General features: G+C 49.1%; 2 long non-coding RNA genes across 2 annotated transcripts in view; one reads left to right on the forward strand and one right to left on the reverse strand.

Annotated features, from left to right (window-relative positions):
• Positions 1–5012: 5012 nt before the first annotated feature.
• LOC138283248 (uncharacterized) lies at positions 5013–18879 on the forward strand. Its single transcript, XR_011201150.1, has 3 exons — positions 5013–5128; positions 7583–7651; positions 18711–18879. It is a non-coding gene; the product is annotated as an uncharacterized lncRNA (long non-coding RNA).
• A 215-nt stretch (positions 18880–19094) lies between these two features.
• The window catches only part of LOC138284451 (uncharacterized), a 32749-nt gene continuing 24907 nt past the window's right edge, over positions 19095–26936 (reverse strand). Inside the window, exons 2-3 of the long non-coding RNA XR_011201398.1 lie at positions 25035–25079; positions 19095–19676 (exon numbers count right to left, since the gene is read on the reverse strand). This is a non-coding gene — a long non-coding RNA (uncharacterized lncRNA). The remainder of the gene's footprint in view (positions 19677–25034; positions 25080–26936) is intronic.

The following is a 26936-nucleotide window of genomic DNA, read 5'->3' on the forward strand; positions in this document are numbered from 1 at the left end:
TGTAAGTCATGCATGGGTGAATAGAAAGCGTAGTCCCTTTCTTGCGGGTGGAGATGTCTCCAGGAGTCTATCAGTCCCCAATCCCTTTGCCAGTCAGTGAAACACTTGGCTGTCCTGCATATAGGGGAGGTCTCCAGGGGTGGGTGAGATCTGTCTAGCACTGTGTTCGACATACAATTCAAGTCGCCTCCCACCACTGTTGCCTGGGTTAAGTGGGGTCCCCATTTGTGGGATATTGCGTGAAGGAAAGAGCTCTGGTCCTGATTAGGGGCGTAGATACCTCCCAGTGTGATGTCCCTTCCCCCTAGCCGGCCTTTCAAAAAGACATAGCGTCCGTCCTTGTCTATATGTGTTTCCGTTTTTTGGAAGAGGACCCTCGGTCATATCCATATCAGAACCCCTCGTGCGTACGCTGAGTATTCTGTGGCGTATACCTGACCTCTCCATCTCTTCGTCAGTGCTGTCACCTCTTTTCCTATGAGGTGGGTTTCTTGTAGGATTGCTATTTGCACTCCTTGTCTTTTGAGCTGATTGTAAACCCTGTAGCGCTTACCCGGACTGTTCAGTCCTCTAATATTCCATGTGAGGAGTTTATAATCTAGTGGTCTGTCCAAGCTCAGTATTTATGTGTGGATCATTGGTGTGTTTGCATCCATACCCCCATTCCGTGTGTGTCAATGCCCAGGAGCTTGGCCATGTAAATCTACTGCTTGGATCTGTTTCCCCTATTTTAAACCTACTACTTGCTAACTTAACGATTCTTCCATAAACCAAACTCCCTGTCCCCAGGATCGGTAGGGTAACTTTTCCTATCCAAACCTTCCCCAACTCAGTAAACATTGTGTGTGGGGGGCTAGGCAAGAGCCGTGTGCTTAACCCATGAGCCCCCTTTCAACGCAGGTTCACTTCATTTTGTGTCTTTCTCCCCGGTACCCCAGCTGTACTTGCGGTAAGTCGGATGTGACAGAGTCCCAGATCCGTGGAGCTTATGCTTCAGTGTCGTTGTGTACAGCTGAGTTCCCGGGCCGGCCAGCTCCGCAAGTCCTTATTTCTGCTGATCCTCCTTTGTTACACTCAATTGAAGCATGTCTCTCCGGTTGTTCATTTGGGTATGGGCAGGCCTTCGTTGTTGTTTCAGATGATCTCGTCAGATGTTCCTGGGGTGAATCGTGGGAGGTTGTTGTTTGTGTCCTGTGATGAGCAGGAAATTTCATCAAGCACCGAGTCCTGATCCAATAGGGACTCAGACTGGCACGGGGATGTGGCCTCCCCCCCGTCCCAAGGACATCACGGCCTTCACCGCATCTTGTCTTTCCCGCACTGTCTGGTTGTGTGGCGGGGCCAAGTCTGTAATGTGTTTCCCCCACCGCCGGGGGGGGGGGGGGGCTCTCTGAGTTTTTTTAGTCGCTCCTTCTTTGTGCTCTCTCTCTGTCGGTCCCAGCTCATCCAGCCATTCCCGTGCTTGCTGCGGCGTGAAAAAGAGCGTGTCATTGTTTGTAATGATCTTTAGTTTGGCAGGAAACAGCATGGCATAATGAATGCTGCGCTCTCTAAGTCGCCGTTTGACCTCCATAAAAGTGGCTCTTTGTTTCTGGGTGTCTGTGGCAGGCTGAACGGTATAAACCAGACGGAGATTGGGTAGTGCGGTAAGTAAGGCTTTTTATTATTGTTCTTTCTTTTCTCAGGTGTTTCAAAAGAGTACAGTTTGTTATAGCGTAACACGTTCAATTTCTCTTCATCTAACTCTGTCGTTCTTCTTCCTCTTGTCTCCTAGGTCAGTGGATTCTGGGAACTCGGGGTGGCTCCAGGGGAGTATCGGCAAGAGAAACAGAAGAACGCCAAGGTAAGTACAAGGATATTTCTGGGATTTCTCTTTAGATAGGAAAAAGGGAAAGGTAAGTAGGGAGATAGAGAGAGTGTGAATACACCCGTGCTCTGTATCAAACAAAATGACTGTGATTCACACGGTGTTCCCAGGTAGGTCAGGATAGTCAGTCTCCCTTTTCTTTATAGAGACTGGGCCCCTTCCTTTTCCCCCTTCCCCTCTCACCCCTCCCCAGTTCCCTTCCCTGGTGGGTTTTTAACTTTACTTTCTCTTGTCCCTAGGAGGGACCGTACCTTCGTAAGCCACGACCCTCCGGGGTCGTGGCTGGGTTCTTTGGTCCTTGCCTCTGGCGCTCCTTCGTGTGTGGCCTCGCTCTCCTCGTTTCCAATTTCGTCTGCCTCCTTCTCCGTCGTCTCCCGCCGCTCTGCTCCTCCTCCTCGATCCGTCTTCTTCTCTCCGTTCGCTCCTCTCCCTCCCGTCTCGCGTCCTGAGTCCTTTTGACCCCCGGCGATCCGGAAGGTCCTGAGCGTTTCCCTGGAAACAGGGAAACGCGGTAGTGACGTCGCAAGCGTTCCCATGGTAACATGGGAACGCGGATCTGACGTGTCGGGTTCACCCGACACGGAGTCGACTGCCGCTTCCAGAAGAGTGATCGGGGCTGCCCGATCACACACCCCTTCCCAAGAACGGTCCTGCTCGAGGACCAGAGTAGAGCAAGGAAACCTGGACAAGTAATCCGCAGGACCCTGTTGCGACCCAGGGACATGACAGACCTGGAAGGAAAAAGGCTGTAGTTCAAGGAACCAGTGTAAGATCCTAGAGTTGGAATCCTTATGTGAGGCAAGCCAGGTAAGAGGGGCATGATCTGTATACAGGAGAAAAGGCCTACCCAAGAGATAATACTGCAAGTTCTCCACTGCCCATTTAATGGCCAAACACTCTTTCTCAATGGTGGGATAATGACATTCTCGGGGAAGAAGTTTCCTGCTGATAAACACAATTGGGTGATCCCTACCTTCTGGGTCAGGCTGCGCGAGCACCGCCCCAAGGCCCACATTAGAAGCATCCGTATACAGATGAAAAGGTCTAGAAAAATCAGGGCATTGCAAAACAGGCTCCGAGGTAAGAGAGGATCTTAACTGTTCAAAACTAGTCCTCTGACCGTCTGTAAAAGGTACCAACTTGTTAGGGTGATAACAGATCAGTAAGGGGGGCCGCAATAGTGGAATAACCCGGTATAAATCTACGGTAGTAGCCCACTAAACCCAGGAAAGAACGCAAATCTTTTTTTGTTTTTGGGATTGGGGTGTTTTTAATTGCTTCAATCTTAGTCATTTGTGGTTGTAGCGTACCACTACCTATCTTATAGCCTAGATATGATATGTCAGTCTTCCCTAACATACACTTCTTAGGATTAGCCGTTAACCCCGCTCCTGTCAGTGTGGTCAAAATTTGGTTGAGATGGTGTAGATGGTCTAGCCAGGTGTTGCTAAAAATGACGACATCATTGAGATAGGCTGCAGAGAATGTGTGGAAGGGCTTTAATAACCTATCCATTAACCTCTGATAGGTTGCCGGGGCTCCGTGGAGACCAAAGGGTAGCACTGTGAATTGATAAAGAGCGGATTGAGTAGAGAAGGCTGTTTTCTCTTTATCTTCGGGGAAAAGGGGAATCTGCCAATAACCTTTAGTGAGGTCCAAGGTAGACATATATTTAGCTCTTCCTAGCTTCTCTAGGACATCATCCACTCGGGGAATAGGATAAGTGTCAAACATGGATATTGCATTGAGTTTGCGGAAGTCAATACAAAAGCGAACTGTTCCGTCAGGTTTTGGGACCAGGACTAATGGAGAGCACCAGGGGCTGACAGAGGGCTCAATTACTCCTAAGTTTATTATTTTTTCTATTTCTTCTTCTATGATATGTTTCCTAGCCTCGGGAATGCGATAAGGCCGTAGTCGAATAGTTTTCCCTGGTGGTGTTCTTATTCTGTGGTAGATCAGGGAAGTTCTGCCAGGTATGTCCGAAAAAAAATGTGGGTACTGGTTTAACAGGGTGTACAACTGATCCTTCTTTGACATTGTCAGAGAAGTGTTGATACAGGGCATATTTTCCTTCTGTTGATCTCCGAAAGGAAACATTTCTATATCTAACTCCTTGCTGGGAGATACAAAACGGCCCATCTCTACTGTGCCGTTAACCTCATCCACTGTTTCCCATTTCTTGAGGAGATTCACATGGTAAATTTGTTTTTTTGGGGGGTTGACACTTAGGGGGTCATTCTGACCCTGGCGGTAATTACCGCCATGGCGGAGGTTGGCGGTAGCACCGCCAACAGGCTGGCGGTGCACCGCTGGGCATTCTGACCGCGGCGGTTCAGCCGCGGCCAGAAACGGAAAGTCGGCGGTGTACCGCCGACTTTCCGCTGCCCTTGAGAATCCTCCATGGCGGCGGAGCGCGCTCCGCCGCCGTGGGGATTCTGACACCCCCTACCGCCATCCTGTTCCTGGCGGGTCTCCCACCAGGAACAGGATGGCGGTAGGGGGTGCCGTGGGGCTCCTGGGGGCCCCTGCAGTGCCCATGGCATGGGCACTGCAGGGGCCCCTGTAAGAGGGCCCCACAAAGTATTTCAGTGTCTGCTATGCAGACACTGAAATACACGACGGGTGCCACTGCACCCGTCGCACCTTCCCACTCCGCCGGCTCAATTCTGAGCCGGCGTCCTCGTGGGAAGGCTGTTTCCCACTGGGCTGGCGGGCGGCCTTTTGGCGGTCGCCCGCCAGCCCAGTGGGAAACCCAGAATGACCGCCGCGGTCTTTCGACCGCGGTACGGTCTTCTGGCGGTTCCCGCTTGGCGGGTGGCTCCCGCCGCCCGCCAATATCAGAATCCCCCCCTTTGTTCTATGAGATAGGTGACAGGGGAGATTGCTCTAATAACCCTATATGGCCCCTGCCATCTGGCCAACAATTTCTGTTCCGACGTGGGTCGCATGATCAAGACTTGATCATTCGGAAGAAATGTACGCAATTTACTTCCCCTATCATGATATTGTTTTTGAGTCTCTTGGGCCTTTTCCAGATGTTGTCGTACATTCTCCCATAATTCTTGTAAATGTGATTTAAGCTTTTGGACGTATTCTAATAATGGTCGTCCTTCCTCATCCTCTTCCTCTTCCTCTTCTTCCTCCCAGGTCTCGACGGCCATATCTAAAAGAGAACGGGGTTGCCTTCCGAACACCAGTTCGAACGGGGACTGTCCTGTTGAAGCCTGTTCGTGGGTTCTAATGGCATAGAGAACTAAGGTCAGTTTCTGGTCCCAATCCCTCCCCGTTTCATCAACTATTTTCTTTAATAGTGTTTTAATGGTCCGATTGTATCGTTCAACGAGTCCGTCTGTCTGGGGATGATACACTGAAGTTTTGATTTGCGTAATGCCGAGTACCCTACATATCTGTTTCATGAGGTTGGACATGAAGGGTGTCCCCTGGTCAGTGAGAATCTCTCGGGGAAACCCTGTCCGAGTGAATACCGTTATCATTGCCTGTTCTACCGTTTTAGTCGTCATGCTGGCGAGGGGAATGGCTTCGGGGTACCTGGTTGCATAGTCTACGATAACCAGTATATAAGTGTGTCCCTTAGATGAGGGAAGTAAGGGTCCAATTAGATCCATCCCCACCCTGCTAAATGGAATATCGATGATGGGAAGAGGTAGAAGAGGTGCTTTCCGGGGCCGGCCTGGTTCAGTGAGTTGACATCTAGGGCATTGCAAGCAATATTTCCTAATGTGGGCAAAAACCCCTGGCCAGTAGAACCTCCGGAGGAGATATTCCTCGGTTTTTTCTCTGCCGAAATGGCCCCCTCCCGGTTGATTGTGTGCTAGGAGGAGTACTTGGTCCCTATCGTTTTCTGGGACTACTAATTGGTGTTTGCGTTCCCCTGCCTGGGTAGTGGTTACCCTATACAGAAGGTTTCTTTGTGCTAGAAAATAGGGACCCACCTCGTCGGTTTCTTCAGTTTTTGCTGTTCTCCATGCATGAGTGAGGGTAGGGTCCTCCCTCTGATGTTGGCGGAAACTGCTGGGTGCTCTACAATTCTCTGCTATCACTCTTATGGGGTGATCAGTCTCTTTAACCTCTCGAAACTTCGCCTTTCCGTCTCTTTTTTCCCAACGGGAAAGTTTCCTAGGATATGGGGGACTCTCAATGGGGCTATAAAAAAAAGGAGCCTCGGTCCACCATTCGAGGCTCTCCTTCTGAGTTTGGGTAACATTTAGGAGTTGTTGAAAATGCACGTAGTCTGTGCCAACAATGCATTCTTCAATCAGTTGATCCATAACTCCCATGGGAAGAAAGTCTCTATATTCCCCCCACTCTAACTCTACTGTGGTAAGGGGGTATTGCTCCTTGTCGCCATGTATACAGCAAATGGTAACTCTTTGGCTGGAATTCTTATCCACCGGGTCTATTAGATCTTGTCGGATGACGGATTGACTACACCCTGAGTCTATGAGAGCAGAGAGGAGGTGACCATTGATTTTTAGGGTCTGTTTAAATTTGGTGTCCCCTTCCCCAGTACATAGGACTCTGCGTTGTGTTACTCCTATCTCCATAGGTTCAACTCCCTCTGTTTTCCTGGGGCATACGCGAGCTATATGGCCCCATTCTCCACAGTTAAAACATTGAGGTCCCTGCATTAGATGACCCTCCCCTGATCTACGGGGAGATGTGTCTTCTAAAGGATATCTCGGTACAGGCTTTGGTGGAGGGGTGAGGGTTTTTACGTTGGGCCGGGGTTGTAGTGATCTCACATCGGTGGACCTGTGGTACGCACAGGCCAAATCTATAGCCATGTCTGTATCCACATTTGGATGTTGCCTTATCCAATTTTTTGTACTGGTGGGTAGGGAGTCCAAGTATTGTTCGAGGATGATTGTCTTGATAACATCCTCTCTACTAGTTCCTATAGGTCCCAACCATTTTAGCGCCAAATCTTTAACCCTAAAGTAGAAGGTTCGGGGGTCCTCCGTCTGTCCCCACTTGACTTTACGGAACTTTACTCTATAGTACTCGGTATCGTGGCCAACCCGTTCCAAAATGCTCCTTTTTATGTCCTTGTAGGACGTGGTACCATCTGGATTGGCCGCCTGATAAGCTGCCTGTATGAGACCTGTGAGTAAAGGAGCAATGTATTGTCCCCATCTTTCTTCGGGCCATTGAGCGGAGGAAGCTACCCGTTCAAAGTTAGTAAAGAAAGAGTCCGGATCTTCCCCTTCCTGATATCTTTGTAGAACCGAACTGGGGACATTAGGGTGAACTTTACTGGCGGCTATGGTCTTGGTTAACTTTTTCATCGCCGTTTCATGGACAAGCTGGTTGTTCGCCAAAATCGTGGCTTGACTCTTTAGGGCGGACTGTAAAGCCTCCCTATCTTCTTTGGCCTCTCGTTGGTGAGCTTCCCACACCAACTGTAAATGGCGCTGGCCTTCTGCCAGCTGTTTAATCATGTCCTCCAGAGTAGGACTTTCACTCATTGTCTATACCGTTCCTCAGCCGTCGCGGTCTGAATCCCACTTCTGACACCACTGTGGCAGGCTGAACGGTATAAACCAGACGGAGATTGGGTAGTGCGGTAAGTAAGGCTTTTTATTATTGTTCTTTCTTTTCTCAGGTGTTTCAAAAGAGTACAGTTTGTTATAGCGTAACACGTTCAATTTCTCTTCATCTAACTCTGCCGTTCTTCCTCCTCTTGTCTCCTAGGTCAGTGGATTCTGGGAACTCGGGGTGGCTCCAGGGGAGTACCGGCAAGAGAAACAGAAGAACGCCAAGGTAAGTACAAGGATATTTCTGGGATTTCTTTTTAGATAGGAAAAAGGGAAAGATAAGTAGGGAGACAGAGAGAGTGTGAATACACCCGTGCTCTGTATCAAACAAAAATGACTGTGATTCACACGGTGTTCCCAGGTAGGTCAGGATAATCAGTCTCCCTTTTCTTTATAGAGACTGGGCCCCTTACTTTTCCCCCTTCCCCTCTCACCCCTCCCCAGTTCCCTTCCCTGGTGGGTTTTTAACTTTACTTTCTCTTGTCCCTAGGAGGGACCGTACCTTCGTAAGCCACGACCCTCTGGGGTCATGGCTGGGTTCTTTGGTCCTTGCCTCTGGCGCTCCTTCGTGTGTGGCCTCGCTCTCCTCGTTTCCAATTTCGTCTGCCTCCTTCTCCGTCTTCTCCCGCCGCTCCGCTCCTCCTCCTCGATCCGTCTTCTTCTCTCCGTTCGCTCCTCTCCCTCCCGTCTCGCGTCCTGAGTCCTTTTGACCCCCGGCGATCCGGAAGGTCCGAGCGTTTCCCTGGAAACAGGGAAACGCGGTAGTGACGTCGCGAGCGTTCCCATGGTAACATGGGAACGCGGATCTGACGTGTCGGGCTCACCCGACACGGAGTCGACTGCCGCTTCCAGAAGAGTGATCGGGGCTGCCCGATCACAGTGTCTTTGGTGAAGTCGGGGAAGATCATTATTCGCTGTCCTTCCATCGTGATCTCCCCTTTTTTCCTTGCTTGTGACAGGATGAAGTCTCGGTCTTTAAAATGTAGTAACTTTGCTACAATCGGGCGCGGTCTAGTACTAGGAGGAGGAGGTCTCGCAGGTACTCTATGAGCTCTTTCTATTGCAAAATATTGTGATAGACCCTCCGGTGCTATCTCTTTGCGTATCCACTGCTCTAAGTAAGACTCTATGTCCGGAGCATCTCGTTCCGATTTTTCGGGAATGCCCACCAGGCGTAAGTTGCTTCTTCGTGTTCTATTTTCGGCGTCCTCCACGCGTGTCTCAAGTATTTTAATCCTGGACGTCAGAGAGGTCACGGTTCTGGGGATTGTCTTGCATTCTGGGGTGAGTTGTTCTAGTGAGTTTTCGTTGGCCACCACTCTGTCGGTTAATTGTCTGTGGTCGTCTCTTAGGAGCATCAGATCTGCAGATAGAGAGTCTGTTTTTAGTTCTAGAGCTTCTCTGGATGCTTGAATTGCCTATAGCAGGGTGTCCAGGGTGGTTCCCTTGTTGGCCTCACCAGCTACCCCTTCTCTTTGTGAGCTATTGTCCTCTCCTGGGCCTTCTCGCTTCTTGGGTTTGCCCATTTCTAGCAGCTGCACTTACTTTTCAGGGCTGGGCGCAGCTCTACCTCCTCACTGGCTGCTCCCTCAGGTTAGATTCCCTCTTTTTTATTTTTTTATTTTCCTCTCCCCCCTTCCCGTTGGGGGCTATTCTGTGCTTTCTTTCGCCTTGCCAGGATGAGTCGCTGCTGGTATGGCCCTCCTTACTGTAGAGCGGTGTGTGGGAGTTCTTTGGGGCGTCCAGATCTCGTCCTTGTGCTTTCAGACTGCCTTGCTCAGACACCACCTCAAATTCCAGGCCCCGAGTTCCAGAATTGGGTCTTCCACCGGGGTAGGGCCGGATCGCGTCCCTCGCCCGCCCGTTCCTGTCTGCTCATCCAGCGCGCACAGCCCCTACCGTCCTCGCCTGTCTTCTGGAGGAGGGAGTGGCCGCAGCTTCCCGGGCCTTCACCAATTCCCACGCCTGGGCCTCAGCGCCGCCCTCAGGGCCGCCAGTCTGCAGCTCTTCTCTCGACTGGGGCCTGCCATTTTTTTTTCTCCCTCCCTCCAGGGGAGGGAGTCGGATGGGGGGGGCCTCTGGGCCCTTTTATGCTGCTGTTGTCTCTGCCGCGAGCCGCGGCATGGGTCCGGCCCTCGCCGCGGGCCCGCCCATCCTCCACTCCTTACCGCTTGCTCGTCAGGCTGTCACAGAGCTGGGCATGGGGGCCAAGCAATTCCTTTGTGCCCCGATCCTTTTCCGCCATATCAGGGCTGGGCGATCCCCCTATTCCCGGCCCGCACCTCAGGCTCAGCTGCCGCGACTCCACAAAGCCGCCATTTTGTCCAACGGCTCCGCTACGGCGACCAGGCCATCTGTCCGCTCGGAGTCAGCCAGATCCCTCTTGGCTTGCATTAAACAATGCTCCAGGGGCTCCACTGCATGCCTCGGATCTTTCCTGGCGATCAGGATGTTTGTGCGAAGATCAGAGGCCGCCGGGAGCTCCGCTTTACGTGTGCTGCTCCATCGGCCTCAGTCCACGCCCCCTAGCGCAAAAACTCCTTGGCAGAATTACACCAGATTTGGCAGGAAGGTAGTTCTTGGTCCAGAAAGAGTGCGTTTTTGGTTTGGTGTAATTCAGTTTAGTAGTTTTTGAGAAAGTAAGGGAAAATAAATTTGCATATCTAGGGACGTGAAGGATTCGCAACCCCTAGTGATCACGTGCAGAGATCTGATCGGCTGATAACACTTCAACAACAGAAGCTGTTGTAGTGTTTTCAACCATATTGGGACTCGTCTTCAAACGACCCCCCTCGTTGAGCCACTGATGGCCCTGGGGACCGCCCCCCCCAGGCTAGCTCTTGCTATGTCCTGGGGGTGCCCACCCCTGGGACATAGCTGTTTGCTGTGGCTTGGCTTCAGCGCTGCAGCCAAGCCAAGCCACAGCAAACACTTTGGGTTTTGACAGCTGGACCTTTAAAGCAGGTCCCACTGTCAAAATCCGAAGTTTTGTCTCTGAAGCCTGCACGTGTACAGGGGACAGAGATGAAATGCTTTAGCAAGCATGGAGCTACTGGCAAAGCAGCTCCGTGTTTGCTGAAGCATTGGCACTGCGGAGGAAGCCTTGAGGCCCCCGCCTCCAGTGCCAGGTAGCCCGTAAAGGGCATTTTAATAAACTTTTTAAAAAATGAAAAATAAAAAAAAAGTAGGGACCCCACAAAGCCCGCAAAGGGCTTTTGATTAATATTATTATTATTTTTTAATAATATTTAAATAAATAAAAAATATATAGGGACCGTGAGGGAGCCCTTGTGGTCCCTGAAAGTCCATAAAGGGCTACATTTAAAAAAAAAAAAAAAACTATAGCTCAGTGTGAAGGTCACAGACCTTCATGCTGCGCTATGGGGGTTTGAGTCCACCTGGACTCAGCACCATTTTTTTTTTTCAATAAAAAAATATATACTTTAAAAAAAATATTTAATACATTTTTTGTTAAATCTAACCAAAAATCTCTCATTCTAGGTATATGAGATATTAAAGCCAAAAAAGCTCTTTCTTTCTCTCTCTTTCTCTCTCACTTTCTTTCTCCCTTTCAATCAATTTCTCCCACTCACACACCCATTTAGAGGCACATGCACCCACTCACAGACCCACTCAGATACTTACGCACCCACAAAGACCCACTGACACCCTCATGCAGCCACTCACAGACCCGCACACAGACTGACACACCCATTAAAAACACTGATGTACGCACCCTCACAACCAGACAGGCAATCTGACAGCCACTTTCACCCCCAGAAACACCTTCTCACATCTATTCTCACACCCAGAGACGCTGCAGCAAACTCCCTGCACACACAGCAAAAGGACTGTGCACAGTGTGGGTTTGGGTGGTTGGGGGGTGTTGGCCGCAGGGTCTGGCTGCAGGCCAGGTCTTGTGGGCAACCTCCCCTGCGCATGGGTGAAGGACGTGACTGGTTGGGCTGCAGTGGTTGGATTAACATACAATACTTAAAATTACTATACGTTCAAAAAAACATTGAAATTCACTGAAAAAACAAATGTTACTGGGACGTTATAGTTACATAGACGTTATAGTCAGGTTCTGAATTTACTCGTACAAAACTGTCGAAATTCAGCAGTTATAGTTATCTCAGCTAACAATAACTGGTGCTCCTGTCATGCACTGCTTATGACCTCACATATTACATCACTGATGACATCACTGATGACATCATCCAGTGGGTGTAAGTGGTTGTAACGATGGGTGAGTGGGTGTGTGAGTGTGTCTATGGGTGAATGAACTGCTGAATCATTTGCTGTATGGGAGACTGAATGGATGTGTAAGTTGCTGTATAGGTGAGCAAGTGACTGTGTGAGCAGCTGCATTTCATTTAGTGAGTGGGTCTGTGGGTGGCTGCATGTGTGAGTGAGTGGGTGTCAGAGTGGTTGTCTGAATAAGTGAATGGGTGTCACTGTATTGGTAAGTGACTTGATGAGTCACTTACTATATGGATGAGTCAGTGAGTGTCTGAATGGCTGTAAGTATAACTGAGTGGCTGTGTCAGTGACCGTATGCGAAAGTCAGTGGGTGTATGAGTAGATTTATTGTAAACTGAGTGGGTGAGTCCGTTTTTATATAGTGGGTGGATGTGTGAGAACTTGTGTTGGTCAGTGAGGGGTTGTGTGAATGGGTGACTGAGTGGGTATGTAAGTGTCAGTTCATGTGGGTGAGTTGGTGTGTGAATAGTTGTACAGTTCAGTGATTGCGTGTGTAAGTGACTAATAATGAGTCAGTGACTGTATGAGTGAGTGTATCTACAACTGATTAACTGGATGTGTCACTAGAATAGTGATCTATTAATGGGCTGCGTGAGTATGAGTGGGTGTGTCAGTGGGTGTATAAGTGGCTGTGTAAGTAACTTTATGAGCCTGTGAATACCTCAGTTAGTAGAGTATGGGTGAGTGAGTGGTTGTCTCAGTGGCTGTTTGACTGACTGACTGAATGTCTGTATATCACTACTTTTATGCATCTCTGGATAAGTATGTGAGTAGATGTGTGTGCATGGGTATACAAGAGTTTATATCAGCAAATGACTTTGTGTATGACTGTGTGGATGATGTCATCATTGATACCATATGAGATGTCATCAGTGATGTCACTGACCACGGCGTGAATGATGTAATATGTGAGGTCACAAGCAGTGAATTACGGGAGCACCAGTTTTAGAGTTTTAGTTAGTTCAGGTAACTATAACTGCTGAATTTCTACTGTTTTGTACAAGTAAATTCAGAACCTAACTATAACTTCCATATAACCTTTGTTTTTTTCAGTGGAAAAAAATATCTATATACATATATATATATCCATATATATATATATATATATATATATATATATATATATATATATATATATAAGAGATGTTAGATGTGCACGCGAGCATTACAGGTTGTATGCCTATGCCCATCGTACGTGATGCTCCTTTGAAATCATGCTGCCTTCAAGACATGAGACACGAGTGCAAGATTAAAAAATGCACGCTTGTGTCTCATATCCTGTAGCGATATTTAGGTTCAACATGCTGAGACTATCTCGAGATGGTGTTATGATTCGAGAGAGATATTGTCAGTTGTGATTCATTCATAGCTTGGTAGTTTCTTGATCCCCTATGTAAAACAACATAAAGGATTCTTGTGACAGCGGAATACCCACTGGTCTTCGAGGATTTATTCAAGGAGGTGCATTTGTATACTTTCGTAACAACCCTGCTAAGCACTAGTCTGTTTTCCAATGTATCGGCATTTAGGAATGTTTTTGTCCTGCTTGATGCCTCTCTAGTCCTGTGATCAGCACTTCTCCTAGCTCTGTATAGGGCCTGGAAACGAGTTACTTTGCGCTGTGTGCTAAACACTAGAAAATCAAGCCAAACCTGGAGTCGCTCACCTGGGCTGCATGAAAAAAAGGATTTATTTGCCAGCCAACATTTGCTGGGTAAACAAGAGAGAGTTTAGAACAGAGGAACAGGGAACTAGATGTGCCCATTCACCAACACTGGCGGGAGGTACATCTTGAAAGGATGAGCACAAAACACAAATCCATGCTCTGTACCAAGAGGAGACGAGGCATGCACAGGAACATATCACATATATCTTTATTAGTAAGATAGCTTAGTGGACTACTGCACCCACCGCATAGAACTCGAGTAGTCTAAAAGGTGTGCAAATCTTAACAGGCCCGCTGCTCTGCTTTACATCCTTCTAATTAAGCAAATTGCCATTCATGCTGTTCATTATTTAGGGCACACAGGTATATATAATCATTCCGTCTGCAGCTAGTTACCCCACTATTACAGGCAATCAGAGCAGCGAATTCGCATCAAGGTGCTACATTTAGAGACCAGAAGGTCTTACCTGGTGCATCTGCTTCAAAAAATACCCGTCTAGTGTTTACTGACTAGAGAAAGAAGAATAGGACAGCACAGACTGTACAATGTCCAACAGCAGATTTATAAGCATTTTTTATTGTTGAAAGGCCAGCAGGGTTCTTAATCACTATTCAGTGTCTTCAGCTCAGGTATCATGGGCCTGGCAGGCCTGAAGGGTTACTTTACAGCATTTACGAGTTACTCTGCTTGAAGATCGAACAGCAGCAGAGGTAGATTAGAGAAAAATTGGAAAGGGAGGAGGAACGAAGAACTAGTACATGAATCACAGCAGGTGTATGCAGCGGATGGGCACTTATTAAGTTGAATCAATTTGTGCTTGGTCCATGCTCCACAGAGAGGAACGGAAGTGATCCTTGCCAGGGCCAATTAGGAGGCAACAAAGGAGAGTGACGCTGAGCCAATAAATGGTAAGCAATGGGGGGCTTTAATTCCCCTATTGGAACAACTGTCTTGCAAGCGAGGGCGCATGCAGCGCGTGCGCTGTTGCAGGCTCGATCAAAAAAGTTTAGACCCTCCTTTAGACAGGCCTCTGTCAAGCAACAAATAAAAATGAAAGTTTATTACATTTCTTATCCTTTTAGGTGGTATTAATATATTTATTGTACAAAATCATGTGCATGTGAGGTTACCTTTAACTTCCCCCGCCTGCAGCCCCTCCTGTAACATAGCAGGACACCATAGACTACAGGTGGGGGGAGCCTATCTGGGTATCCACTACTCTAAAATGACAGGGGATTGGAGGACTGTGATGAAGAAAAGTAAGACTTGGAGTAATGACTATTAAAGATAAGTAATCCAGGCATTACCCCTAGTCCCTCTTCCTTATAACAGACGAAACATTGCCGAATATACCCCACAAGGTCGTTGTGGTGCCACAGCAGCGTGCTTCACCCACATGGCATGGCAGTGTTCGACACTAAAATCCTACTGACAAACGGTAGTCATTAATCTTGACAGAGATACGGGGTAGAAAATCCCCCTTACACCAAGAGTCTCATGCTTGGGTTGCTTCCCACACCGAAGGGAAAGAAACTTAGCTGAAAATTCATACTCCTAGGGCTCCTACTGGCAAAACGCCATATAGCCATTAACTGACTGAGCCCCCATTATATGGTGAATGGCTCAGGGACATGTTGGAATGGGCTGTAGCGGAGGAAGTGAGAATGAAGCATGTGCGAAGAGATGAAAAACTTGTAGACGACCTGTCGGCATTGGCATAGATGTTACTAGACATAAAGGGTGAGCCGAATGAATTGGATGATGCAGGGTGGACGGGAATGACTTACTGATGGGGAGGAACAAATGAACAGCATAGGAAAGTTAAAAGAATGGGTGGAAGAGGCTGAGGAATGAATGTTGCTTGGTGTCCGCACTATCGATAGTTGTCAGATTATCCAGAGCCGAGACTGGTTCTCTCACACACTGAACTCTCTGTAACGCAAGACACTGGCATTTGGGACAAATGGAGCGCTGACATGGAGCAGCAGGGGTGGGAGGTGGGCTTGTTGGGGAGATGTTTCTTCTGTTACTGAACAAAAGAAAGAACACAATCTATTTCCTGCTAAATTACTGGATTGTTAATGTGCTGTGCTGTGCAGTCACTGTCCAATAAAACTTTTTTTTTTAAACCTGGCTAAACATAAAAGCATATGGTAAGTACTGAACAGGTGACCACAGAAAAGGAAGACAAAAACAGACAAAATGCTGTGCACACTAGAGCAAATTTAATGCAGGATCTGCCAGGATTCATACGCAATGAAGACATTGAGTTATTCATAGGGTTGGAGAGGCCTGTGTATTGTTGGACAGGTCAGTGAAGACTGGGCTCATACAAACACTGAGATGCACAACGCCAGTGTTTTTTTTTTTTTAATTGTTTTTATTAACATTTTATTGGTGTACATAGTCAATTCTGTTCTTTGTATACACATACACTTATTCATGCAATTATACGAGCTGCAACACTTTCCAATGTTAGTCTCTAACATATCATTCGCTGGGTTCCCACTCAAATCTGATGTTCAGCCTCTGTATGGTCTTGGCTCTGTGTGTGATCTGCGTATTGGTTGCGCATGTTCCTGAGTCGTGCATCTTGCTATCGTTCTCTTGGTCACATACCAATCCTACGCTTAAAACTAAACCAACTATATACATGGTGGTGTATCGCAGAGAGGTTGAGTACTGACTACTAGTTGTAAGGGTGCGGGCCAAGGGCTCTCCACCGGACTGTGCGTTAGGTCCAGTCGCTGCCTCTGTAATTTCCCTATTGGATGGCGGCGTCACCAGGGCGAACTGGGGTACTCCCTTCGCCTATCGTCCCTTACAGTATCCATATCCGCTGGCGCCCTCCAGGTCTGCCCGCCTTCTCCTCTGTCTCTTTAACTCATAGCCCGTTTGAGGAGGGGTAGTCCAGAGTGTCCCCTTTTATGTTAAGGTTCAGTGTGTCCCTCCTATTCCGGTTTCTCTCTCTTCCTGTTCTGTGTTTGCCACCAACCCTCCTGTCAGTGTTCCTGCTTCCCAGTCCCTACTTTCCCATTTGGTCAGTGCCTCTTCCCAGGTCGGAGCAATGTGCGTTTGGCGCACTCCAGAGCCTCCTCGCGTCGCAATACCTGCAGTTTGGCCCTTGCCCACTTCAATAGGTCCCGTCTTCAGTCCTCCATGGGGGGGGGGCCCTTGGCGATTTCCAACCTAATGTAATCCGCCTCCTAAACAACACTAAAGCCAGGTCTGGGAATCGCTTGCCTATCTTCCCAAGGGTCGGTCCCAGGTACAAGCCCAGCAGGCACAAAGAAGGGGTCAGTTCCAGTGTAGCACCCAAAAGGCCCTCCAGGTCAGTCAATGCTGCCCTCCAGCTCCGCAGGAGCTCTGGGCAGTGCCACATCATGTGGTCCAGATCCGCATCCACTTCACCGCATCTGGGGCACCCCCTGAGTTCACCCTCATATATAAGGTTCAGCCGTTGCGGGGTGAGGTATGTCCTGTGGGTGTAGTTATACTGTATGTATCAAAGTCATGTATTACGTGAGACCACCCGCGGATATGCCAGAACCCTCCTCCACTCCGCCTCCGACATATCTCTGCCTAGTGTCTTTTCCCATCTCTCCCTCAGTGTCTGCAGTGGGTCAAGTGTGTCATCATTTTGGGCCTTATACAGCCCAGACACCTGGTGACGATCGACTCTGGAGGTTAGCAGGAGGTGCAGGAGCCGGTGTGTGGTAGGTTCCGCATTAACCATGCCCCAGTGCACCTTTATATGATGTAACAGGTATTGGTGTAGTAAAAATTGCCCAGCTGGTATTCCCTTTTGATCAGCCATTTCTGTGAAGGACCTCAGTACCCCGCCCCGGAAGAGGTCCCCTATACTCTCTACCCCAGCTTTGGACCAAACTCCAAGTCCGGAACCCAGCAAGGTGCCCTCCTTGGTACCCTGTGTTATCACCGACAAAGGCAGTGCTGCAAAGTAAGGGCGTCCCTCTCTCATGCGTCGCGAGCACCTCTTCCAGCACGATAGGGCTACCTTCGTCATGACACTCCCTTCCTGTGCTTCCACTCGTCGACCTATCATTTGTGCTATGATCCACTCTGTATCTATCGCACCGTTAGGTGTGTAACTGTCTAGGCGACCCTCCCAAGTGCACCATCTGGAGATACACTGTAGCTGACATGCCAGGTAATAAAGTTCAAAATCCGGGACTCCCAATCCCCCTGCACTAGTCAGTCTACACATGAACGTGAGCGCAGTGTGTCTGCGACCTCCATCCCAAATAAGGTCTCTGAGAAGGCTGTTCAGCTCCCTAAACCATGCCAGGGGGAGTAACACCGCTAAGTTGGTAAAGTAATAAAGGAGGCGTGGCAGCATAATCATCTTGGATAAAGATACTCTGGCCATTATGGATAATTTAAGAGATCGCCAGAATCCCACAGATGCCCGAAGCGAACGGAGTGCCCTCCCTACGTTACCTTCATGTAGGTCTCTGAGGTCATAGAACACCTGTATGCCCAAATACTTGAAGGTGTGTGGTGCCCATACCATGTCCTCCGGGCAGGATGGAGGGCGCGGACCTCCTGCTGTCAAGGGAAATACAAAGGTCTTTCCCCTATTAAGACGCAGGCTGGACAGGCCTCCAAAGTCGTCCAGTTTATCCAGTGCCCACGGTAGCCCCAATTCACCCTCCCTTAGGTAGATCAGGATGTCATTGGTGTAGAGTGAGATAATATGTTCATCCTGTCCCCATTCCACTCCCCTGCCCCTGCCCTCCGTCCATAGTCGGGTTGCCAGAGGCTCAATAGCTAAAGCAAATAACAATGGGGATAATGGGCACCCCTGCCTGGTGCCCCTGTATGTAGGATAAGTTTCCGACACCGTCCTGCCCGTCCTTACTCTTGCCAGTGAAGCTGTGTATGGCAGGTCCACCCATCTCACCCATCCTTCCCCCAGTCCCATCCAAAGCATGACATTCCTCAGATAGTCCCATCGGATCGAGTCAAAGGCCTTCTCAAAGTCGATCGCGAGGAGCATCCCTGTAGGGGGCTTCTCTTCATGCGGCATGTGCAAGATGGCAAAAAGGCATCATTTATGGCCCCCGGTGTGTTTCTGCTCTCCCCCTTCATATCACGCACTCTTATGATAGGTGTCCCCCCCCTTCTTGGTCTCACCAGCCAAGCTAACATCTTGCCCGATCTGTCCTCCTCTGCCTGCACCGAGGCCAAGTGTCTCTGCATAGTATGGCATCTCAACTGCTCCTCGACCTGTGAGTGGGTCTTCTTAGCTTCCTTGTACCTGCTGTGTTCAATCTTCTCTAACTTATTTAATTCCTGCTCCAGTGTGCGTCTAATTCTGACTGTCTGTCCCAGGCAATAACTCCTGGTCGCCACCTGTGACGGGCTGGACCGGGCCGACCCGCCCAATATCTCGACTGGCGCTGACGCCTCTTGGGCTGACCCAGATATGTCTCCGGGGTAAACCAATCCTGTGGGCTCTAGGCTGTCTCCGCGGGCACCTGGGAGGTCAAAAGGCCAGGTCACGGAGCTGAGAAGGAGAACAGCGGATGAGCGGAGGAGAGTCAGAAGTAAGGATACGGAAGATACCGAGGACGAATCCAGAAGGTCCCCCAGGACGCAAGAACCGAGGAGACTCCTAGTACCATCAGCACCCCTCGAGTGCGGTACAGGAGTGAAGAACGGGACCGCGGTCCCAACCAGGGAGAAAGAAAGTCAGCTCCGGGAAGCAGAACTTTAAGACCCGCGTGGCCAAGTCAGGTAAGGGGCTGTGGCCGGGCAGGGTTAAGGAGGATGGGAGGGAGATTGCACTTTGGGTTGCACGTTTGCGGGATACATAGTGAGATGAGAGAGTAAAAATAAAAGGGAAAGCACGAAAGGGTTGGGCGCACGGTTGGGGAAAGAACAGGAAGGAGAGGGGGAAAGGGGATTTGGGAGTACAGAAGACACAGAAAGACATTGACAATAGAAGAACCAGGTTCTGGTAACAGACAGGAAAGTGAGGAGAAAGTAACTGCAACTATAAGGAAAGGAGACTCAGGAAAAAGCAGAGAGAGAGAGAGAGAAAGAGAACCCAGGAAAAGAAACAAAGAAAAGCCAAAATCAACCACTACAGGACAGAACTGAGCAAAGCAGGGACAGGAGAAGAGGGAGAGAGAAGAGACAAGGATAAAGGAAATCCTCCACCCCCCTCTAAAGACCAGGGATAGGGCCAGAAGAGGAAAGGGAAAGACAGAGACAGAAAAGAGAAGAAGGGAAAGAACTTGCACAATCACTTACCGCGCCTATTCTTCTTCTGTCCTCACATGCTTCCCAAGAGGCCTATGAAGAAATCAGAAAGAAGAAGAAGAGATCAGTAAACCATGTCTGGAGGAGACGTCTGAAGAACAGAAAAATAATATAAAAGACTTACATCACCAGAAAGTGTTATTTACCACTAATAAAATCTACTTACCTGTAGAATCAACGAGTCCTGTGTGATTGCTACCGCCCATCCTGCGACAAAGTGATGTCAGAAGTGGGATCTTGAGAAAACGCCATAATGGAGGAAAAGCCCACCATGGCGGAAGGTATTGCACAGTTAGCGGAGGGACAACGTCACCTACAACTAATGTGGGAGAAACAAATGAAGGAAGCAAGAGAAGAACGCAAGGCTCTACAGACTGCACTTCAGAGCCAAGCCACAATCATGGCAAACAACCAACTGGTACATGAAACCGCCTTAGGAAAACCTACCGACACCATAGCCCACACGAAGGTGCATCCCAATGTACCTAGCAGCGTCTTACAAAGATATCAGGACCAGGAAGATCCGGATTCCTTTTTCCTCAATTTTGAAAGAGTTGCAAGCACTGCTAGTTGGCCGGAGGAAAAATGGGGACAGTATATTGCACCTCTACTGACTGGGCACCTACAAGCTACATATCAAGCAATCAATCCTAGTGGTACTCTCCCCTATAAAGAGATCATGAAAACCATATTAGAAAGGGTGGGGCTCGACAGTGAAAGCTACTGGTCCAGATTTCGCCAAACTAAGTGGCAATCACAGGAGAACCCTCGCACCCTGTACTACAGGGTTCAACATGCTGCAGGACGATGGTTGCATCCAAGTGAAAAGACCAGAGAAGAAATGTTTGACGTCATAGTCTTGGAACAATTTTTAGATGCCCTACTTAACACTACCCGTAATTGGGTTTGACAGCACCCAGGGTTGACCAATGAAACAGTCATCGACCTTGCTTGTGCCTTTCACAGAAGCCCAGATTTCAGAGCTACCTCTAGCAGAACCCCAGTCCCTTCCCCTGTTCGTCCGACCGTAGGGAGAGGTGCGACCCCAAGACAAATGGTGTCCCAAGACCTGGAGTGTATACGGGTACACCATCCCCCTCAAACCGCTTTTCCCAATACTGGTCCTCAGTGTTACAACTGTTCAGTGTGGGGTCATATAGCATGATATTGCCCCCAGAAAAAGGACATGGAAGAACCAATGGAGATTGGAGTTGCAAAGGGAAGAGTCTTCTAGGCTGGGGGAGACAACCCCACCTACACACTCCCTATCATTCTCAATGGAGTGAAGAGGGTAGCACTGATTGATTCCGGATACAGCCAGAGCGTCATCCGCCAGGAATTGGTTGAACCAGGTCAAGGGCTACCACAGGCACAAGTCTTGATCGCCTGTGTACACGGGGACCAAATATATTATCCGGTGGCTATAATCAACTTCCAGTGGCGAGAAGAAAAAGAAACTCTCAAGGTGGGAGTATTACCTCACCTGGATGAGGACGTTTTTATCAAAACTGACTATGTGGCCTTTCCCTTCTTGTTGACAAAAGCGGGACAGGAGCACACTCTGAAAATGTGGTGGGGGGGAAGTTCCCTATGAAGCAGGTGAGGGAGTGAGCCGAAGTCCTAGGGTACATCTAAGCAGAAGTCAGAAAAGGATACAATGACAACAAAATGCACAAAACCCCAAAGGAACAACCAGGCTAAACCCGGGAGCCACAGGCAAAGTGTGTACCGTGGCAGGAGACTTTCGACAGAGTCAACGAGACGATCCCGCCTTAAAAAACGCGTGGCAGCAAGTCTTGAATCCCGAGAAACATGTGGTAGGTCCGAAATTCCTCATATACAACCAACTCTTATATAGAATACCAAATTCAGAAGACGGAAGGCAGAAACAATTGATAGTTCCTAGTAGTCACAGACAACAGGTCCTACATCTTGCTCATGGGGACAATGGGGAAGGGCATCTAGGTAGGGAAAAAACAGAGGAGGCCGTACTCAGGCGGTTTTATTGGCCCGGAGTCTTCGGGGATATCCGTAGGCACTGTTCTGATTGTCCGAAATGTCAATTATATAATCCCGCTCCACACCCACCCGCTCCACTACAACCCTTACCAATCACAGAGACCCCCTTTTCGTGTGTGGGCGTGGACATTATTGGCCCCCTCAACCCATCCAGTAAGGGGCGGCAATATGTCTTGGTGTTGGTAGATTATGCCACACAGTATCCAGAAGCTATTCCCCTCCCTAGCATGCATACTACAGTAATTGCCCAAGCCATGATTGATTTTTTTTCCAGGGTAGGGTTCCCTAAGGAAATCTTAACTGATCAGGGCACACCCTTTATGTCCAGACTCATGGCTGAAGTAAGTAAGACCTTAGGAGTAAAGCAGATTAGAACATCAGTATATCATCCACAAACCGGCGGTCTTGTGGAAAGATATAACCAGACTATTAAGTCCTTGCTCAGAAAGAGTATTACCGAAGATGGTAGAGATTGGGAAAATAAATTACCCCTTGTACTGTACGCGATTCACACGCACGTTCAGTCTTCTTTAGGCCATATTCCTTTCGAATTGTTGTTTGGGCGGCCACCTCGAACCCTTCCCGAGATGCTGGCTGAACAATGGGAAGAGTTAGACGATGAGGTTAAAGACCTCCTGACTTACACGAGGGAGTTGAGGGATACCCTACATTCCGTATGGGAAAAAAGCCCACAATATCTTACGCGAATCCCAAGAGAAGCAAAAAAAAGGGTATGACGCTAGAAGTGTACTCCGTAGTCTAAATGTAGGGGACAAGGCCTTAGTACTCCTTCCCAGTTGTGAGAACAAACTATTGGCTAAGTGGCAAGGACCCTACGAGGTTCTTGAGCAAGTTAATCTCACTACCTATAAACTGGCTCTTCCCCACGGCCACGATAGGGAACAAATATATCATATAAACATCCTAAAAAAATGGCAAGAGCCAATGAGTGCCCAACCCGTTCGGTATATCACAAATACAAGCACTGAGGACATCCCATTCCTATCCCTTCCCCTGAAACACTGTCCTGAGGAGTCTATTCCCCAAACCAATGCCACCCTCCCAGATACACAGCTTGTACCCCTCTTACACGTTTTTTCCAAACAACCCGGACGTACCCAGTTAGCAGCACACCCGATACGAACCAAAAATGAGTCCATATCCCGACAATGGCCCTATCGTATCCCAGAAGCCAAAAGAACAGTAATAGAACAAGAGGTCAACAATGTTAGAGGCGGGTATCATAGAACCCTCCAACAGCCCCTGGTGTTCTCCGGTAGTGTTGGTTCCAAAACCGGATCGTTTTTGCGTGGATTATAGACGAGTCAATGAGGTAACATATTTCGATGCTTATTCCGTGCCACGCATTGACGAACTCCTGGAGAAATTGGGTCAAGCCAGATTTATGTCCACTCTCGATCTCACAAAAGGATATTGGCAAATCCCATTGAGAATAGCAGATAAGGAAAAAAACGCATTTGCAGCCCCATCAGGTCTTTAGCAGTTCACAGTCCTCCCTTTTGGGCTCCATGGGGCCCCGGCCACATTCCAAAGACTCATGGCTAAGGTGTTGCGTCCTCATCAACAATACGCGGCTGCGTATCTGGACAATATAGTAATATACAGCAACACCTGGACAGAACATCTAGAACACTTGGGGGCGGTCTTACAGGAATTACGGGACGCCCATTTAACTGCAAACCCTGAGAAATGCAAGTTAGGGTTTACTAATATAAGATATCTTGGCTACTTGTTAGGGGAAGGACTGGTTTGCCCTCAGATAGAGAAAGTAGATGCCATCAAACAGATACCCCTACCAAGGACAAAGAAAGGTGTACATGCTTTTCTCTGTCTTGTTGGGTACTACCGGCAGTTTATTCCGCAATTCTCAACGGTAGCAGAACCTCTCACCAACCTGCTCAAGAAGTCTACTCCCAACACTCTACCCTCTCTTCCCGAAGCTGCACGCCACAGCTTTGACCGCTTGAAAAATGCCCTATCCACCAACCCTGTGCTATGCTGTCCAGATTTCCAAAGACCATTTCTTTTACAGACGGACGCGTCTGATGTAGGACTTGGGGCGGTTTTATCTCAAACCCAGACAGATGGGTCCATCCACCCAGTACTGTACATTAGTAGGAAACTCCTCCCGAGAGAGACTCACTATCCCACTATTGAGAAAGAATGTTTGGCTATTAAGTGGGTTGTTGAGGCATTGCGCTATTATCTCACTGGGCTAACGTTTACACTTCTTACTGATCATACACCCCTCACCTGGCTTTCTCGCAACAAAGACTCTAATGTTCGTGTTCTAAGGTGGTTTCTCTCTTTGCAACCCTTCTCCTTCCAGATTCTGCACTCTCCTGGCCGCCACATGTTGAATGCAGATTTTTTGTCTCGCTATCCTCCTCCTGAGCGTCATCGACTGCCGCTCTCTAGGGGGAGTGTCTGTGACGGACCGGGCCGACCCGCACAATATCTCGACTGGCGCTGACGCCTCTTGGGCTGACCTGGATATGTCTTCGGGGTCAACCAATCCTGTGGGCTCGAGGCTGTCTCTGTGGGCACCTGGGAGGTCAAAAGGCCAGGTCGCGGAGCTGAGAAGGAGAACGGCGGATGAGCGGAGGAGAGCCGGAAGTAAGGATACGGAAGATACCGAGGACACCGAGGACGAATCCAGAAGGTCCGCCAGGACGCAAGAACCGAGGAGACTCCTTGTACCATCGGCTCCCCTCAAGTGCGGTACAGGAGTGAAGTACGGGACCGCCGCGTTCCCAACCAGGGACGAAGAAAGTCATCTCCGGGAAGCAGAACTTAAAGACCAGCCACGTTTCAGGAGAAGCGTGGCCAAGTCAGGTACGGGGCTGTGGCCGGGCAGGGTTAGGGAGGACGGGAGGGAGATTGCACTTTCGGTTGCACGCTCACGGGATACATTGTGAGATGAGAGAGAAAAAATTAAAGGGAAAGCATAAAAGGGTTGGGTGCACGGTTGGGGAAAGAACAGGAAGGGGGGAGGGGATTTGGGAGTACAGAAGACACAGGAAGATATTGACAATAGAAGAACCAGGTTCCGGTAACAGACAGGAAAGTGAGGAGAAAGGAACTGCAACTATAAGGAAAGGAGACTCAGGAAAAAGCACAGAGCGAGAGAGAGAGAACCCAGGAAAAGAAACAAAGAAAAGCCATAATCAACCACTACAGGACAGAACTGAGCAAAGCAGGGACAGGAGAAGAGGGAGAGAGAAGAGACAAGGATAACGGAAATCCTCCACCTCCCCTCTAAAGACCAGGGATAGGGCCAGAAGAGGAAAGGGAAAGACTGAGACAGAGACAGAAAAGAGAAGAAGGAAAAGAACTTGCACAATCACTTACCGCGCCTATTGTTCTTCTTCTGTCCACACATGCTTCCCGAGAGGCCTATGAAGAAATCAGAAAGAAGAAGAAGAGATCAGTAAACCATGTCTGGAGGAGACGTCTGAAGAACAGAAAAATAATATAAAAGACTTACATCACCAGAAAGTGTTATTTACCACTAATAAAATCTACTTACCTGTAGACTCAATGAGTCCTGTGTGATTGCTACCGCCAATCCTGCGACACCACCTTAAGTGCCTCCCACTCCACGTCTAGCCGACGCGGATCCCTTATTAATAGTGATATGGCTTGCCAGGTAAGAGCGTAGCGCTTCTCTGTACGCCTGGTCTTGCAGCACTGCCGGGGTCAATCTCCACATTGGTATGGGGGGTCTATCGTTGATCGCCCTACATGTGAGCATGAGGGGGTTATGGTCAGAGAGGGTGCGTCCTAAACATTTCCTGCGCTACTGAGACCGAGCATACTATCCTATCTATCCTGGTGTGGACCCGGTGTAGGCATGAGTAATAGGAATAATCCCTCTCCTCTGGGTGTTGGTTGCGCCAAACATCTACCAGCTCCCAGGCCCTCATCTAATCCCTCTGGTTTTTAGCTATTTTGTGTGTTACTGCGCCTGCTAACAGGGTAGTGGAACGATCAAGGTCTATGTCCATTATGCTGTTAAAGTCCCCACCAATCAATAGCTCCTCACCTTATTGGCGGATGATATGACTCGCGAGGCGCTGCATGAAGGGGATCTGGTCTTGGTTAGGGGCATATACACTAGTCAGGGCAATCGGGACTCCATGTAGCTTTCCCTTCACTGTTACAAACCTGCCCTCTTGGTCTATATCCGTCGAGGTAGCTTCAAAGGAGACTCCCGCTCCATCCTACACCAGAGCTTCCCTGGCGTAAGCCGAGTATTTGGTGGAATATACCTGCCCTCTCCATCTACGTCTTAATTTTTCAATTTTGTTTGCAATGAGGTGCGTTTCCTGTAGTGGGCCACATGGATACCCCGCCTTTTCAAGTAGGCTAACACTCTATGTCGTTTAGCGGGTGACCCCATCCCCCTTATATTCCATGTTAGTATATTATACTCTGTCATATTAATGTGTCTGCAGCAGACCATGCACCCTCCACTCGCCAAGACCTCGAGCCCGGCCCCCCGCTTGCATTTCCTGTATGTATGGGACCCTCAACTGCAACATCACCATCAAAACATAAAACTGTAACTCCCAACTCCCCATCCCCAGGGCGCCTCTCCATCTGTAGGTAGCCCATAAAAGAGTGCAACAGTGCAACTTAGTCAACAAGTTAGGTGTGGGTCTCGCCATCTTAAGCTGAGTGGCCGAGACACCTGTGGGGTGGTAACTCCATGCCCGTCAGGGCCTGCTGTTTCTACTGTGCTCCTCACCTCAGGTCCAGATTATGGATTTGTTCAGCCCAGTTCGTCTGCCGTTTGGGGGGGGTCACCATCGGGGCAGACGCGGAGCAGCCCGAGCCTCCAACCGAGGACACAGAGGCCCGGTCCGATTCTCCTCCACTACCGTCCTGTGAGGACACCTCCTTACTTATGGATAGTGCCGCCTCTAGAGCCGCTCTTTTAGCAAGGTCTTTCTGGGCCTGGGTCGGTTCACCCCGCAGGCGGCGTCTGTTCCGCTGTCTCCTCTATCCCCCACGGAGGTTCCGCCCGGTCTGGTCACTCCCACGTGTCTCTAGCCTTTCCCACGCCTCCTCGGCTTTCTTGAAAAACATAGTTTGGTCATCAACAATCACCCTCAGCTTGGCCGGGAAGAGGAGTGAGCACTGGATCCCTTCTTCCCTAAGTGCCCTCTTCACGGTCAGGAAGGAAGCCCGTCTAGTTTGTACTTCCAGTGTGAAATCCGGAAACAGCATCACCTCACCATTCACTACCCT

The sequence above is a fragment of the Pleurodeles waltl genome, chromosome 3_1 (genome assembly GCF_031143425.1).
Source record: "Pleurodeles waltl isolate 20211129_DDA chromosome 3_1, aPleWal1.hap1.20221129, whole genome shotgun sequence".
NCBI lineage: Eukaryota > Metazoa > Chordata > Amphibia > Caudata > Salamandridae > Pleurodeles > Pleurodeles waltl.